Source organism: Muntiacus reevesi, chromosome 12, assembly GCF_963930625.1.
Source record: "Muntiacus reevesi chromosome 12, mMunRee1.1, whole genome shotgun sequence".
In the NCBI taxonomy this organism is placed as follows: Eukaryota; Metazoa; Chordata; class Mammalia; order Artiodactyla; family Cervidae; genus Muntiacus; species Muntiacus reevesi.
This window is the reverse complement of record NC_089260.1, coordinates 62767195-62780456: the sequence shown is the minus strand read 5'-3', so window position 1 is coordinate 62780456 and position 13262 is coordinate 62767195. Positions and strand designations below refer to the sequence as shown.

Below are 13262 nucleotides of genomic sequence, written 5' to 3'. Positions count from 1 at the left end.
TTTGTCATCACATTTAACAACGTGCTGGTTGCAGAGTCCTGAGCTGTGTATTTGGTTGCAATTTGTTTTTCCTTCCTCATACGTGTCGTCTTAAGATTTTCCTCATTCCCTTGTGGAATGAGAAGCAGTGAGAATGATGGGACCATTTTTTCCTGGGTTCCCATAAAATGATGAAACCTATTATAAGTAGCATCCTATTGTGTTGTATGTGTCTCCCATGTTTGACTGCAAACCCCTCAAGGTATAGACTGTGACTGGTGCGTGTCTGAACTTTCCCAAAACATAGCACTTGGCACACAGTAGATGTTTAAAGTGTGTTTATTAAATCAGTGAACAAAGGGAATTCTTTTGAAAATTTGTATTGGTTTCAGTGACTATTGAATCGTGGAAAAGAATTTTTATAACCTGTGAAAGCTCTGTAGAGAAGACAGTAAAACTTTCTCTACCCAGCACCAGCATTAGAAGTATGACATTACCCATAACCTAGAGACCCCCGTTCAAAGGGGGTTGCTTCCCATTTCATTCTGAGACAGAGAATCTCTTCTGCCTCTTTTTTTTTTGCCTTCTTTCTGAGTCTGCTTGTTTACTGACAGCTACAGGTCTGTTCTTGTTACCATCGTGACGACACTGGAAAATGTGGGTGTTGGAGGCCGGTGTTGGGTGGGTTTGCTCCCAGTCACACTAGAGTTAACCTGTGAACCCCACGATGGGTATGTACCTCTAGCGGACTTCAGTATGTTCTCATTTATCATAGTACTTAATTAAATATTGAAATAAATTTGCAATGAAGACTCTTCTCATTCAAGATGCTTGAAAACTACTGATATTTCAAGCAGTGTCTTGTGACCACAAAAATCAGCATGTTATATTCTGCATCCTGGAGGGGCTTGTAGTTTTTGGTGTGGGGGGTATGCTACCTGCAAATCAAGAATCTCAGTGTAGAAATAATATGTTTGATATGGTAATAGTGGTAGAACAGAGTGCTGGGGGAATATGGAAAAGTGAGCAATTAGCTCAGCTCAGAGAGACAAAGTTCTCCCAGGAGAGGTAATGTTTCTCCTCATTTCCAAGATGCCAGCAGTGTTTTCAAAGGTTCCCTGGGAGAATGTGATGGAGACCCAGAGCGTTGGTTTCTTCGTCTGGTTTGTCAGCTTGACCAGGGTCTTAACCAGTATCTTTTTAAGACGCTTAAGAAAACTTTCTACATACCATATGTGTGTTTGTTATAAAATCTTTAGGATATACAAGTATAAAGAGGAATATGACATTCATGCCAGTGTTGACTGCTGTTAGTGCTATTGGGTCTGTTTTATCATATTTTCTTCCATTGCAGCAGCATCTGGGACTGGACTCACCAGTCATAAGGATGTCTTTCTAGAATGACCATCAGAGTGCATCTTTCTTAAAGAATTTCTCTATTATTTTATGAAAACTTAAGTATCTGTTTCTTCATTTTTGAGGCTCTGTGATTCATAAGTTTAAGTTTTAATGTTTAATTACTCAGTGGAACCTAGAGGATGGAATAGAAAGGTATTCTATGATTGTCCATAATTTCCTGCAGTAGGAACCTGGGTTTTTGCAGAAGTTGCTGCCGAGAAGGGTTCTTGGTGGGAAACTGAAAGGCCTGCAAGTTCCTGTGGTTGAAGGGAGGAAAAACCATTGTTTGTACGAAAAGAAACTGGACTAACTTCTCTGTGATGCTGGTGGAGGTAGTGAAGGAGTTTGGAGGCGATGTCTTTGACAGAAGACGAATAATGTCGCAGTGAACAAGATCCCTACTTGGATCTATTTTTAAACCATCTGATTTCAGGTCATTTTTTAGTGATACCACAGTACTTTACATCTCGAGATGTCTAGAATTGATGTGCATTCGAAGGAAATAACTTTCTATTAAATGTGGGAGTGTGAGAGCTCACATGACTGATAAAATGTATGGTTGATGCAAAGAAAGGTATATTTTATGGTGATAAGAGAGAAACTTGAAGGCACATCTGATGTTCAATTGAATGTAAAATTAGTTTTATTAAGTTAATTTTTTACTTAACAATTGCTTAACAATTGAAAAATGTAGAGCATGCTGCTTAGTTTAAAAAAGGTTCTGTAACAAAGTATATAAAGTCTACCCTCGGAGCACCCTCTGTGGAGGTGGGGTTTAGTGTCGTTTACAGACTTTTTTGCATTCTTAAACATATATGTAGCAGGAAAAATTAATCATAGAACACTGTGTAAATTGATACCTAGAATAAAATATATTTTTAAGATCTTTTTTCAAAAGGTGGCCCATAAGAAACATTGTTCCTGTGTTTTTAGTTCCCAGTATGTTATAATTATCTTTCTATGTCAGTGCCTAGAGAATCTACCTCATTCTTTCTAGCCACCAAATGGAATTTCTTGTCTGGATATAGCACAGTTTAATCATTCTTCTATTTAGGGATATTTAGATTATCTCCACTTACTGTTACACACCACACTGCAGTTAATACCCATGTGTACATGCTCTTAGAGATCTATGGGTAATCTCTTTTTAATGGTTGTATGCATCTCCAGGGAAATGAAGAATCTGTTAAAAAATGCTTCAAGCTGTTTTGGTCAGCAGCAAATGTATTTTGGCTCACAGTCATTACAGGCTGCAGCTCTAATACAGTTTGCAGTTTGATACCTACACACTGTGGAAAGTCCAGTCTCTTGCTTAGTGCATTTATTTATTTTTGGATGTGCGGGGTCTTTGTTGCTGCGTGCGGGCTATCTCTAGTTGCGGTGCTCGGGAGTCTTATTCCAGTGATTTCTCTTGTTACAGAGCGTGGGCTCTAGGGGTCACAGACTCACTAGGGGCTTCATTGCCCCGTGGTATGTGGGATCTTCCCAGACCAGGGATCAAACCCATGTCCCCTGCATTGGCAAGCAGGTTCCTAACCATTCGACCACCAGAGAAACCTGCTTAGTGCCTTTAGATGTAATACTTTTCAAGCCCTTGTTTTAAGTAAGAGAAGGGAGTAACAGTTATTCTATGTGTCTCTTTTGGACAGGCATCCAGAATCTCAAACTAGCGGGTCTCTGGTTTCCAAAATATTAGCATTCCATATTGTTTCCCAGAGGAAATGGCTCTGAAAAGTTTTTGTCCTTTTTAGCAAATATTTAGCACTGGCTGTGAAAATAATTTATTTAGAAAAGTCTTTTAAACGCTAGTCATTATGACAGCAAAGTCAATCTAGTCCTGTAACTATAGTTAAGTAGCTATGAATGTGGAAATAAATTAGAGCTGTTTTGTTCATTTTTTTTAAAGAGTATAAGCTGCTACTGTAATGTGTGTGTTTAGGTTAATAATTAAACTATAATGGAATTTAAGAGTTAACACCATAATACATGCAGTTCTGTATTTTGTTGATCTCTGCATTGTGGAATGAATATGCAGCTTGTGCTCAGTATGAAAGTACACCTGTTCGCGTGTTACTGGCCGCAGAGAATTAGTGTCTTGGCATTTGGTGTACAAAGAATTCCTGACTTTGTGAAGCAGGGTCTCCATTTTCCTCATGTCCATGATGGAGCAGCACATGGGCTGTCATGGGAGTGGTTTGAACGGACTGGGGCACAGTTGTCTGAGTTACTTTAAGAAAAGAGAAAGCTCAAAGGTGCGGGGAGGCTTCTCAGCCCTCGGTGGTCGGTACTGGGGAGCAGTGTTCCTCTCCCTGTGAGCGGGCGGCCTGGTGCCCGCCAGGCCCTTACCCACCCCGTTCACTGCAAGGCAGGGGCACGTTGCTGATGAAATGCCCGCCTTAGTCAGCACTGGCCCTTCGTGGCCACTGCATCATTTGCTGGTGTCAGCATGGGCCTTTGGAGAGCATAATGCTGGGTGACTTTCATTTCTGGCTGCCTCTGTATGCTTCTGTAATTACTTTATAGCTTTGAACAGCCATCTCTGGGATGTTGAGATGATGATGCACCAGACCCAGAGTGAGGAGTTTAAGATTCTAAGAAGGAAGGAAATGGATCCCGGCCGACTAGATGATATCTAATCACCTTTGTTGAATATATAACACAGGCCAGGTTCTGTCCTACATGCTTTACATGCAGTGAGTCTTTTTATTCTCAGAACAGTTCTCTGAGGTCAGTGCTTATGATCTTCATTCTCGATGATGAAATCTGGATGAAGAGAGCTTATCTAAACCAGCCAAGGTCATATAGCTTGGAAGTGGAGAGACTGGAGCCTGGCCCAGAGTCTGGATTTTAACAACTAAATTATGATGCTTTATGTAAGAAGCTGCTGGGTTTAGCATAAACTTAAGTTTGCTTTTCTGGGGGGCTCTGCATGGCTTGTGGGATCTTAGTTTCCTGACCAGGAACCCACACCCTTGGCAGTGAAAGCGTGGAGTCCTAACCAGTGGACTACTGAGGAAGTCCCTTAAGTTTGCTTTTAAATTTATTAATCGTGATTGCATTGAAAAGAAACCAATCTATGTAGCACCTTGAAGTGATGACTCGGTCGGAAGTTGGATGCTGTGTTTGTCTTCTGCTTGGCCAGCTCTGTAACCCTGAGTGATTTTGTTTCGCTTCTTCAGGCTTTGATTTCTACATTTGTAAAAGGGGTTTTCCCAGGATCTAGTAGGGCCTTAGATAGTTGCAAGTAATCTTTTTTTGGCTCTAATATTCTATAATTTAAAATCTCGCTTTGGCCCTATTAAATCTTAAAATACAAATTAAGTTGGACAGTCAAAATTTTCTTTTTCTGTATTATCTTTACAGTTTCTGATTTTTGCTTGGGGGACAAAGGAAGTGGAGGTAAGCAGATGATAAGGAATGAGAAGGTTAGAAGAGACCCTCAGTGTGTGCGTGAGGAGGGCAGATGGAAGCTGGAGCTTTTAGGACACCCAGCGAGGTCCAGATAATCCGAGGTGGACTTTAATCAGTGAGCCCGGATTGCTGAGGTTCTGTGAACTGATGAAGACAGTCTCGGGGACTCAAGTGAATAGAGCGGTTGTGGTTCATAAAATACGTGATGTTTTTTAGTACGTGCTTAGTCGCTCGGTCATCTTTCACTCTTTGTGACCCATGGGCTGTAGCCCGCCAGGCTCCTCTGTCCATGGGATTTCCCAGGCAAGAATACTGGAGTAGGTTGCCATTCCCTTCTCCAGGGGATCTTCCCTACCCAGGGATCAAACCTGTGCCTCCTGCCTTGCAGGCGGATTATTTACCATATGAGTCATCAGGGAAGCCCTTACTCTGCTGCTGCTGCTAACTTGCTTCAGTCGTGTCCGACTCTGTGCGACCCCATAGACGGCAGCCCACCAGGCTCCCCCTTCCCTGGGATTCTCCAGGCAAGAACACTGGAGTGAGTTTCCATTTCCTTCTCCAGTGCATGAAAGTGAAAGGTGAAAGTGAAGTCGCTCAGTCATGTCCGACTCTTCACAACCCCATGGACTGCAGCCCACCAGGCTCCTCCGTCCATGGGATTTTCCAGGCAGGAGTACTGGAGTGGGGTGCCATTGCCTTCTCCAGGGGATCTTCCCAACCCAGGGATCAAACCTGTGCCTCCTGCCTTGCAGGCGGATTATTTATCATCTGAGTCCTCAGGGAAGCCCTTCCTCTAGAGTTTGATAAATGCTGTGCTCTCCTTATGTCACTGATGGATCTTAATTACTTAGGAAGCTTGTTTTAAACTACAGATTTCAAAGGCTACGTATACATGTATGGCTCAGTTGTTTTGCTGTCCACCTGAAGCTATCACAACGTTGTTAATCAGCTATTCTCCAATATAAAATAAAAAGTAAAAAAAAAAAAAAGTACAGATTTCAGAGTCCTGCCTGAAGATTATTGATTAATTGAATGGAGCTTAGACCCCTTAGATTTTCAAAGGCTTCACAGGAGAATAAGGCCTCTCGCCATCTTGCTGTTACCCACCTGCCCAGTGACATCTCTGCCCACGGCCGGCAGTTCCACCCACAAAAAAATGCCCTTGGCTCCCTGCATCCCTTTAAACTGTTGATCCCTTCCTTCTTGCACTTGTGAATTCCAGACCCAGGGTGCCCTTCCCAGCCCACCCCCTCTCCACCCCCTTTAGATGCTTGAGGTTCTTTGGCTTATCTTCCTAGAGCCAGTTTAAGAGTCAGGTTACCTGTGAAAAGCTTGCCCTCACTGCCCCCTCCCTCTGTCCCCAGGGTAAATGGGGTCTCCCCGCCTCCTTGTGTAGTCACCATCCTCCCCGCTAGGCTCAGCCACCTCCAGGGCAGGGTCTGGGTCCTGCTGCTCTCTGAGGAGCCCAGGTACCCAAGTGCTAATAAGTATCTGGTATTTAGGAAGGTGCAGACCACATTGCGTGCAGTCCTCGGTGGGTCTGGGTGAGGAAGGCTGTCATCTCTGGAGGCCGGAGCCTGGTGACATGGGGTCTTTGGCCAGATTCCACTTAGGAGGTCAGAATTCAAATCTTGGGACCTCTCTCGGTGGTTGAGTCTCTGGATTATGTGACTTTATAATTCACTGTTGCCCAAGAGGGCCCAGCACATCCATGATGGGGGTCACAGGAAGTGGGCAGGTGGATACATGGCAGCTGTCTGCTCTTGGCTGGAGTTGGAAAAGAAGGGGAAATCTTCCTTTTTAGGGAAGGAGGTGCCAGCAAGCTATTTCCAAGAGGCAGCCATACTGGTTTTGTTTGCCCACAAGTTTTATTTTAATGAGGTTGTTTAACTGAGACTTCATTGACTCTTAACTTCTGGATTGACTTTGGTGTTTCAGACCTGAACTCTCTTTCATGTAATTAAGGCAGGATTTCTACCTAGGAAGCTGCTCAGCCACAAACTGAAAAAATAACAATAAAAAAAGTCATTGTGTTTGTGCATGCTCAGTCTTGTCCAACTCTTTGCGACCCCATGGACTGTACTCCACTAGGTTCCTCTGTCCATGGGATTTTCCAAGCAAGAATACTGGAGTGAGTTGCCATTTCCTTCTCCAGGGGATCTTCCTTCCCGACTCAGGGATCAAACCTGCATCTCCTGTGTCTCTTGCATTGCAGGAGGATTCTTTACCTGCTGAGCCGATGGGGAAGCCCCAAAATAGGTCATAAAAAAACTTTTTTCATGGGCCTGGAACTGCATATTCTTTGAAGATGACCTTAAAGAAACCTGGACAGTTTCATTCACTTAATTAAAAAGAAAAAGGCATAAAACTGCAATCTACTGATCTCTAGATGTGGCTGTTGATCACTAAAATGGTTTTATACTCAGATAGTCCAGTTCGGGTTCCTTAATCATTTTTGGTTATTGTCCTTAACGACTCTTAAAAGAGGAGAGCCCTTATGAGTATTTGAGGAAACAGCTCAGTTGTAATTTTTCTTTAAAAGCCAAGTTTATGGTTTTGAAACATTCAAGGATAGTGTATTCATTTTTCTGATGATCTTATTCCAGTTGAGGCTTTAGAAGTATTGGGGAGCAAAAGGAACCTAGCAGAAAGCATTAGGAGCCTCAAAGTATTACGGAAAACTGGCTGGTGTGAATTTTACTCAGAGTCTGGATATGGTTCTCATAGGGGCACCTTGACAACCCTACACAGGCTCTAAGTAAAATTAATGCCAAGCTCTAATATTCTGGAACCCTGGCACATTATAGATGCCCAGGAAACAGTTGCTGATTTGTTAAATAAAAACTGATGAAGTGAAGTACTTTGTATCTTGTTTACAGAATGGATGGACCAGCAGCTGTATTCTCTGACATTTTAAAACATGAATCTGGGCAGACTGTATTGACAGTGACCTAGAAACTCTATTGCCTTTCATTTTCGCGGTTTTGAATTTGACCTCTTGATTTTGATTCACATGAATTATTCCGAGGAAGCCCGAAGCCAATTTTGCTCTGCTGGTAGTTACATTTTGAAAATTCTCATTGCTGTGTTCTAGGTGGGTATGGGGCGTAAGAACAACACTATGAAAAATAATATTTGTAGTTGATTAAAGCGGGAAATTGGCAAGGCCAAGACAAAGCCACGCTTTTCCTCTTATTTCTTGTTTGACTCTTTTTAATTGTGTTGCTTTATGCCAGAGCTTGACGTGTCCTGCGTGCGCTGTGGTGAGTGACCCTAATGTGGTCCTGGCCTCTTGTGGAGCTTTTAGGTTGGGCCACGGCCATTCTCTGTGATAGAATTTTCTATGGTGATGACAGTGTTACACATTTTCACTGTCCAGTATGATAACCAGAAGCCACCTGAGGTTATCAAGTACTTGGAACATGGTTAGTATAATTGAAGAACTGAATTTCTGATTTTTAAATTTTAGTTTTAAACAGCCACATATACCTAGTAGCTACCGCATAACACAGCATGGATGTAAGGGCTATAACAATGTCTACAAAGAAAGGCTTATTTTGCCTTTAATAGTAAATGTACTAGTTTATGAGTCACCTGATTTATTCTGTTTTATATCTACTATATTGAGAGTTTACTAGGTACCTGGTAAAGAATGCAAAGAGATGCTGTTTCTGAGGCGTTGGGTCAGTGGGTGGTAGAAGAATCTAGACAGGCATGTAAGCAATAATAATTCCCAACAGTGAATGCTTCCCACTTGTTTTTATAGCATGTCTGTTTCATCTGTTTCATGTATTCACGATGGATAAGATACCGTTCCAAAGGGGCAGGGGGTAATTGGATCTTGAAGGGAAGGAGGTGTTACCCGTTTTGTGTATCAGGTACAGATATGCATACAATACATATGCAAACCTACACACATCTGTGAAATTAACATTTTGTGAGGAAGGGGGCTGATTAGGAAAAATGTGTCCAAAAAGGTTCTTTATGGGAGCAGAAAAAAGGGGCAAGCTTGACAAAACTGCTTTGTGATGAAGCCTAAGCTTTTAAGACATTAGGCTAGCCTTTTGCTTCTTGCCTCCTTCCAAGTGCATTTAAGTAATTTTCATGAACTTGAGAAGGGTGATTGCTATTGGTGTATCTCTTTTATTTGAAATAACTTGGCAAAATGAATCCATATTACAGACTGTAGACTCATCAAAAAGTTACCTAGTGTTGAATAAGTGGATTCAGAGGTAGCCAAGACTGAGTGTCCACCTCACTCTTATATGTTCACTATTTGTAAATATTTTTAACCGTGATGGATGCAGAGAACAATTTTAATCCTGGGTTGTATCAAAGAGTCCTTTAATAATTGGGCTTTATAGCTGTAATCCTTTCAGTGAGGATGTGTGTGTTTGTGTCTGTCTATACACATAGTATCTATACAACCAATATCTATAACATATATAACAACCTGTCTATGTAACATATATACATATACACACAAGTGTGTGTGTGTGTGTGTGTGTGTGTGTGTGTGTGTGTGTGTGTTGTTAGTTGAAAGAATTAAAACATTAGATTGGTCTTAGCAGTTTCTTGCCTAAAATGACAGAGACACAAATTCTGTGCTCCAGGATGACTGGTTTCTATGCAGAGCTCATCCTTGATATGCTTCCGACTTTGCTGAGGGCTCTGGGGGGACCAAAACCTGGAATAGTTTTAGTGTAGCCTCATTAACAGAGCTTCCCTGGTGGGTCGGTGGTGAAGAAGCCGCCTGCCAATGCAGGAGGTGCAAGAGACGTGGGTTAGATCGCTGGCTTGGGAAGTTCCCCTGGAGAAGGATATGGCGACCCACTCCAGTATTCTTGCCTGGGAAATCCCATGGACAGAGGAGCCTGAAGGGCTACAGTCCATAGGGTCGCAAAAGCGTTTGACACGACGGAGCAACTAAACAACAGCGGCCTCATTAACTTCCTTAAAGCCCCTCAAGCCACTCCAGAGTTGAGTATGTATATGTACATCTGTATTTATACTGAATACCTATGAGTTTCAATCATATGAAGTGTGAAAAAACTTTTGTGAATTATTGCTGTTTCTAATAATATGTAACCTAGCTAAAACTGTATGCCTATTATGTAAGTACAGTTTCAAGGAGCTATCATTGACCTAGTAAGTGGTGACATAAAAAGATGTAATGCCTTTTAAAATGAGTTGATAAATGTACATTTTGCTTTGAGTTTCATCATTTTGGTGTTTCACTCCTCTGATGGTGCTTTAGTCACTAAGTCATATCCGACTCTTGCGACCCCATAGACTGCAGCCTGCCAGGCTTCTCTGTCCACAGGATTCTCCAGGCAAGAATACTGGAGTGGGTTTCCATTTCCTTCTCCAAGTGATATTTCCCACCCAGGAATCCAACACAGGTCTCCTGCATTGCAGGCAAGTCCACTCTGATAGACCTTGAGTATTTTAACTCTTTAACACAATACCTTTATTACTGCATATTCCATTTAGGATAAAACAGTTTTTGTTTTTTTAATGGCACTATGAATATGAAGTTTGTCTTAACCATTTTCCATTTTCTTAAAGTTGTTTTTTGGTTTGTTTTATATGATACTCAGACTTGGTGTTGAGTCCAGCACGGTAAGGTGGCATGTGTATTTTAAACATTTTTTTCTTTTACAAATCACACTATAGGTAAGAACTAGAAATAACAAAGGAATCCACATATTTACTGAGTATTTTTATTTAATAAACTTCTAAAAGAAAATTTTATTTTCTGTTTCCCCATCCCCCCCCATTTTTGGGTCGAAGGAGTTGGGAGATGGGGACTTTATGTATCTGATGGGCAAATTTGTGTATTTCAAGAAGTTTGGAATAGTGAACTGACATCACTACTGCTGAAATGAAAATCCCTCCTCTGCGTCCTCACTGATTTTGATGTTAAAACTGATCCCTGACAGCAGCACTGGTCTCCACTCTACAAGTGGTTGTTATTGTTGATCTTTGGTTGGGTAGCAACAGTTGCCAGAGATGGACTGTTTCCTTGTGGTTCCTTGTGTCCCACCTAGATGGTATTTGACTTTTCACTGCATCTTCTCAAAATGATACTTGAACAGTTATTGTGTGCTCACAGCAGGGACTAACCTGACTCCCACGTTTACGTACCTGTATCCCAGATGTCCAGGGCAGGATGTCCCCAGCATCCTAAAATCCTCTACCAGGGAGAGCTCAGGATGGAAGAATCCCACACCCATGGCCGGTTAAGGCTCATCCTCCCACTAACCAAGAGAAGCATTTGCTCCCCCTGAAGTCAGTAGTGTTTCCTCTTTTTGTCTTCCTTGCCCTGGCGATGCTTGAATTATGATGCGTACTGTGCCGTTTAACCCCAGCAGCCGTAATAAATGCTGGTGAATTACGTGGTGGTGGTGGCCGTGGCGGCAGTGGGGAGGAAGGTCCAAGCGTGGTGGGATGTGTGTTTTTATGGGTGACTGAGTCGGTCCGTGCACGCGGTTGTTTGTGTTGTTAGGCAGTTTGCATAATGAAGTGGTTTACTCAGCAGCTCCGTCCTTCCAGCTGCTTGCAGGGCTGTCTGCCTGGGGCAGTGGGGACTCTCCCACCCTCCTCCCGACCCTAGCTCTTTCCCTTTGCTTTTCATTTTGGCTTAAAATAACTAATGCCCTTTCACCCCATCCTGCTAACCACACACACAGTCATGTTTGGTAAAACATAAATTACCATTCATGAAAAAGTGCAGTTATTTCAATTCATATACATGAGGCATTTTTTGTTTTTTTAAACAATGCTTGTAGAAGATTGTTTGCCATAGAGTTTGTTCTTCCTGTTGTAAAAATAACCATTTGGAGTGCAAATGTGATTGGAAGACACTTGGACTTGTCAAACTAGTGTTTTTCTAGGTCTATATTGCCTGATCGTGTAGCTGCCTCCCCTTTGCTCTGATAAAGCCCCAGCCTGAAAACATGCACCAAATGTGAAAGCTGCTATGAACTAAAATTTTCACCTTAGCTGTTTTCGTGTGCTTTGCTGGAGGAAAGATCTGGTGTTGGAAAATTGCTCAGATAAGAGATAAAGAATATTCAAAAGGTCTTCTGTCATTAGGAATCTGGCAGTGTATTCTCCTGGTACATCTTAAAGAAATTTGATTTTTATACACTACTCTTGGAAACATATCTATGGCCTGACATGAGAATTATCTGGAGTCTGTTGCCTTGTTTAATATAAGGCTTTGGTCTTTGATTTTTAGAAGGTGGAGAGGTCTGTTCTAGACCATATAGTATCTAGTGCAACCTTTTCATTTTTACAGGGCAGACTGCGAGCTGAAGTCATATGCCTGAGGCTTCTCGACTCACGGAGGGACAACGGGATTCTCACTCTATGGCAGGGCCTTCTGTCCCATGTTTTCCCTGAAAGCCTCCTGGCCCACTTGTTAATTTCGCCTCTTGAGACCATTCAAGTAGGAAAGATCATGAGCTATGGGAAAAAGCTCTGTCCTGGGCTCTCAGTTGGTTATCATTAGTCAAGATTTTTGTTGGCTTGTTTATGTGGAATCCTTGATCATCTGGTTTTCCAAAGCAGTTTTCCACTTCCATTGCAGTTCTTTATGAAAGATGATTTTGTTTTCCTTTAACTCGTATGTGTGTGTAAGTGTGTGACAGCCTGTTTTCTTGTATTTTAATAATTCATTATGTTTGACAGAAGCATATGTATCTGTAATAATAGCTAGGCTTCTTTCATCTACATTGTCTTAGTTTTGTGACTGTATCTTTCTATGTGCACGTGCGCACCTACATGCGTACACACGCAGTCCACACACATACACACACACACACATGGAGTGTTTTTCGATTCCCAAATGTTTAAAATCGCCATGGGACATCTTATGTCTAGTGAAAAGATACTGCTTTGGAAATCTGCAGCATTTCCTGCTGTGAGTGCCAGGGCCCAGGGACCCTGGTTACCATGGAAACCAATCTGGAGCTGCTGGGTGGTGCTTGCCTTCAGAGCTGCGTTTGAGTGCATCTCACAGTCAGCTGCATTGCTGCTTCTTCCCCACTCCCCACCACCCTTGAAATTAGGGGAGGGGGAAAAGCTGGGTGGTTACGAGTAGAAAAGAAAATACTGTTTTAGCTGAGGCAGAGTGAGATCTTTAAAATGTACCCTTTTAATGTGATCACCTACAGTGGGGCAGAACCGTTCCCTGAATATGGCCAAAGGTACCTGATAAAATACAAAGAGACTGTGGAGGAGATAGTGAAAAGGAGACCTTCTTCCTGTGTTGCTGACCTGCGGCTTCTCCTTGGGCATGTAAGGCTGACTCTGCTTTATTCCCACGGACTCTGTTTGAGCCCATTTAGTTTGTCCTGGGGGCTTGACGGCAGACAAAAGACCTTCAGCTCTTGGCGTGTGCCTGCTCTCCTCCATTCCCTGACTCCTCTCTCTCAGAACCTACCCGGAGAACCAGATCTGAGAGCCTG

The 13262-nt window shown here is 42.4% G+C and overlaps 1 protein-coding gene across 11 annotated transcripts in view; it reads left to right on the top strand.

Moving 5' to 3' along the window:
• The window catches only part of MTSS1 (MTSS I-BAR domain containing 1), a 156228-nt gene that overhangs the window by 28645 nt on the left and 114321 nt on the right, over positions 1 to 13262 (top strand). The gene's annotated exons all lie outside the window — the stretch shown is intronic.